Source organism: Lissotriton vulgaris, chromosome 4_1, assembly GCF_964263255.1.
Source record: "Lissotriton vulgaris chromosome 4_1, aLisVul1.2, whole genome shotgun sequence".
NCBI classification, from domain to species: domain Eukaryota; kingdom Metazoa; phylum Chordata; class Amphibia; order Caudata; family Salamandridae; genus Lissotriton; species Lissotriton vulgaris.
The window spans coordinates 486,879,779-486,884,985 of record NC_141691.1 but is presented as its reverse complement, the minus strand read 5'-3'; positions in this window follow the sequence as shown (position 1 = coordinate 486,884,985).

The window sequence follows — 5,207 nt, the reverse complement described above, 5'->3', positions numbered from 1 at the left end:
AACTGATTTATTGAGCCAGTTTAACTACATTTAAATACTGCACGCACCTGTACCAGTGCCACTATTCCATACGTACTTCCCAGTCCCTTTTTCACTTTTCTCTCATACGTCCCTCCTCCTCTTCACAGTTGTGCTCTGACTTCTGCCGCTCATTCTCTTACCCTCATCTCTCTGGTTCTTTCTCGCCACCACCAGCAACACTAATTCTTCCACCCACTCCAGCTTTGCCTGTTCATTCTCTCACCACTAATTCTACTCCTCTCTTCCTCATCTTGCCCTCCCCTATCATCCCCTCTCATTCACATTCCACAGTGACTTACTCCGAATACAGATAACAGGGACGACATATCACCCATAAAAAATAAACAGGTAACCTCCACTGTTCGCTCTGATTTCTGCTCTAGCCATTACCCCTCTTTCCCAATTTCCCTCTGCTACACTTTTAATCCCTGGTTCTCGCCCACCTCCTCTCTTCCGCTGTCACCTGCATATTTTCCAAATTCCCTCATTCTCGCACCTGGGACTCTGACCTATATTTCTCCAACATTCTTAACTGTTTCTCTGTTCCCGAGTTCCATTGTTATCTCTTCCACATTGTCCTTCCCGGTCACCCACCCATATCCACGTCCTGCAGGGTCTCTTCACCATCTCCAACTTTTCTCTCTTACCTTCACCTATCCCACTCCCTCCCCATCTAGCAGTCTCCTTACAGTTTCCATCTTTTTTCCATTTTTTTGCCCCCCTTCTGCGATCAGCATAATGTCTACTTTTCACCACTCCACCAGCACCCTTCATTTTTCCCTCTCATATCCAGAGCTTATTCCCCTCACCTCTACATGCTTCATTCCATTTCTCTATCCCTATACAATCAGCATAATTTCACTTAATGCCACACATTTCCACACCACACAATTCAACTCTTCACCTTTGCATTCCTCAGCACATAATTCCACAACAAACCACATAATTCAACTCAACAACACAATTACACAGCACACCACATACATCCAATCCATACCACAGAATTGTACACCATGCTACATTATGAAACTCCACTGCATACCACTCTACAACACCAAATTGCATTTCACATAATTACACCCCATCATGCACAATCCCACTCCACATAATTCATGTACACTCAATACCACATTTTTACTATCCACAAAACTCCACTGCACACCCTGCCACATAATTCCACTGCACAAATCCACTCCACACCACAATTCCACCACACAGAATTCCACAACCAACAATACCAATTCAACCGAAATTTGTTTACTCCACACCACATAAATCCACTACCCTCCTAACCAAAACACATGGGTAAAAGACATTGTTATTTACAACACCAATAGCTCTAACTCTCACAAATGCAAGACCTATTGCATTGCAAATGTTTGTTTCCTTTGGAACAGCTAGCCTTGCTTGAGTGAAAATAGCTTTTGTGGCGTGGCTTTTCCAATGTAACCATATGTTAAAGATTTAATCCCTACATTGAATGCATTTAGATACCACACACCCTGCCTTTTTTAAGATAAGGACTACAGAGGTGTGACATATACATTTAAAATGAAGTTTTGACTTGTCAAAATTGGTTATTTTAGCAGGTTTAATTTGCAGTTTGAAACTGCATCAGCCAAGCTACAAATTAAGCCTGCAGTTATGTTTGCACTGTCACTGTGGTGCAGGGGTCTCCAAAAGGTCAATCGCAAGCTCCCAGTAGCTCTCAGGCTACTTCTGAGTTGCTTGCACATGATAATTACCTGTCAACTGGTGTGCCAATATGCAGCTGACCAAATGCTAGGACAGCAATGCAAATTATTTGTTTCTTTTCTTTCTCCTTTTGTTAGCTATTTGTTTCCTTCTTTTGCTACTTTATTTCTTTTTCCCCATTTCTTCTGCCCATCCTATCTTTCTTCCGCTTCCTTTTATTTTCTCCTTTCATCTACTTCTCTCCTCTTTCTCTCCTTTCGCTTTCTTTTTAACTTTTTTTTCTTTCCCTCGTTCGTTCCCTTCTGCTTTCAAATCTTTCCCTCCTTTCCTGTTTTCCTCTTTTGTTTACTTTCTTTTTTGCTCTACCTTTTTCTACCATTCCTTTAGACTTGTACTCTACTTGCTCTACTTCTCTCTTTCATTCCCACTTTTTTCTGACTTGTTTTCCATTGTTTCAGACTTATTTTTTTCTGCTTTTTCCTTTCTATCGTTTTATTTCTTCCTCTTTTTTTCCTTAGGTTCATTTTTTTCACTGTTATTTCTTCATCTTTGTTTAGCTTCTGTTCCTTTTTCTTCCCTACTTTTTTCTTCTCATTCTTTCTCTTTTGTAATTCTACTTTCTCTCATGACTTTTTTTTATCTCATTCTCACCTTTTTGTTTATTACTCGTCCACTTCTTTCTGTCTCATTTTTCCTTTCATTCTTGTCTTTCCTTTTCCCTCTCTCATGCTTTCTCTCACCCCACCTTTCTCTCTCTCACTTCCTTTCTCTTTCATTCATTCCCTCCTAATAATGCTTTTCTCTTTTTGTATAATTTTCTCTTTCTCTCTTACTCTTTCACATGCTTTCTGCCTCATCCTTTCTTTCATTCTTTCAATTATTCTATCTCTCCTTACATTTTTTCGCCCATTGTCTCCTTTCTCTTGCTCACATTTCCTTTTTATCTCTCTCAACTTCCTTTTTCTTCCTCTTCTCCTCTTTCTTCCTTTAATTCTTTCTTCCTCTTCCATTCTTCATTGCTCTATTTCTGACTTACTTCTTTTCTTTCTTCCTTTGCTTAATGAGGGCTTAGCTTCCTAAAGCAATCTCTTCATTTATCAATTTGTGTACCATTATTGTCTGACTGCTCTACAGTGGACACATCATTTGTTAATAGGTATGAAGTCAGCATGAGTCTCACAAAATATATTATTATTAATGGTCCATCTCCAAATGAGCAGTGTCATCTTATGTATTGCATGACAATGAGAACACAAGACTAAATAGACTCTCCCCTCTCAGTGAGGTTCATTCTAAATTATAGTCTAACCTCTCGGTAAGGTTCATAAACAAGGGACAAGTTTTACCCTTGGAGGCCCCAGAAGTTAACATTTACTGTAGATTTCATGTAATATTACTGCTATATGTTCAACAGAGCAGGACTGGTATAATCTATGAGTGGTGTTTAAATTTAGTGACATTTATGTACCATTGTCTAACAACCAAATATGCTGTAGCTCAGGATGCTTTCCAGAGAACCTACTACAGTGGATGGCATAATGGGTGCTGCATTCCACTAGTGACATTTAACTTACATACCATTTGTACCACCTGTACCATACACTAGGGATTCACACATGCCACTCAAGGGTATGCCAATTTCATTATGTTGAAAGGGGGAGCACAGCCACGTTATCACTGGTTAGAAGGAGTAAAGTGCACAGAGTTCTACAGCCAGCAAAAATATAAGGGGGCAGATTTATGTCGGATTTGCGCCACGTTTAAGCCGCCGTTGCGTCACGCAACGGCGGTGTAAACGTGGCGCATCCCTGCGACCCATTTACAACGTTACGCATCTAAGCAGATGCGTCACGTTGTAAAGCCCTGCGCCACATGTGGGCATTCCGGCGCAGGGTGGGCGTTCCGGGGCAGGTGCGCCTCGCAAAAGTGGCTGAGTGAAATCTACAAGATTTCACTCGGTCGCTTTTAGGCCAATGCTGCGTCAAAACCCTGCGCCTGCTTGAAGCAGGCGTATGGCTTGACGCAGCATTGGACAGATAGGGCACCCCCAAGCCTTGCTGGAGCTGCGTCGCGCTTGCGACGCAACTCCAGCAATGCGCCACCTTTACGGCACAGATGCGTCACGCATTTGTGCCGTTTTTGCCCCATGGTGCATCGCATTGTAAATGCGGCGCAATATGGGTGGCAGAGCTGCGGCACACAATAACTGGCGCATCCCTGGGGATCGCCAGTTATTGTAAATCTGCCCCAAGGTCTAGAAAAAAGTGAAAAATCCAGGATGTTCCTGCAGAAAGGGAACATTTCCTTCACCTATCTACACTGGGGCTAGAACTTTCCCACAAGTTACCCTCAAGTCAATACAGAGTAAATATAGGGAGGTGTCCTGGAACCCCCTTTTGCACAAGGAGATAATGAGAGATCACACTTTTTACTGGGGTGTGTAGTCATGGGTGCTATAGCAAAACACAAGCACAAACACAAGGTTCTGTTGATTTTATACCAGTACTTTTTTTCTAAATCTTTTTATTTAAACAAGCTCATCATACAGTACATAATCTGGAAGCACAGTGTGAGTACATGGATACCATACAGTGTGAGTTGCACATTATGTTTGAGTACCATTCTTCCCCTGCCTCCCGGGTATAGATCACCCACACCCAGAGTGCGGCTGAATCATGTTCACGGATTTGTGCACCGGTATTCCTGCCAGGGTAGACTACTCCTCTGCCCGCTGGCACGAGTCTAGGTCAGCCTCCCACTCTGGCACTGACGGGGAGAGGTGCTCCCCATTGCCTCGCTATGTTGCGCTTTGCCACCCCTTCCACCAGCACTAATCAAAGCCTAGCATGTCTGGACCAGTCCTCACCCTGTTTCATCAAGAGTAACCATTTGATGTCCATTGGCACTCTAACCGCTAGGACCCTGGACATCACCGTTGTCACTCCCTGCCAATAATATTGAATGGTGGGGCACTTCACAAGATATGGTAGAAGGAGCACTCCAGCGCACACCCTCTTGCACATAGTGGTGAATCCACTGCCCCTACTCTGTGCAATAGGGTGTATGAGTAGTATGCCCGATACAATACTTTAAGCTGTATCAGCCAAAATCGAGCTTGGATAGCTATATCCCTGGGGCTTTTTAGGCCCTCCACCCAGTCCCCAGCGTCAATGTTGCCTATGTCATCCATCTAGGTGCACCTCTAAGAAGCCAAGGAATCGGTGCAATTGTTTATCAATTTTCTGTAAATTACTGATATTCCATTGTTCTGAATGGGATCTGCGAGCAAGCAGTTTTCCAAGGGGAGGAGTTTGGCATTATTGACCCTTCTGAATATGAACCCAGAGAGTGTGTCAGAGCTGAAAATTGTTGAGTTTTTGTGTGGTTGAGAATTTGTATTCCTGACTAAATGTTTCGAAGGTAAGCAATACTCCATTCTTCCATTCATCACCCAGACACTGGAGTCCCATCTTTGCCCACATTGAGAAACC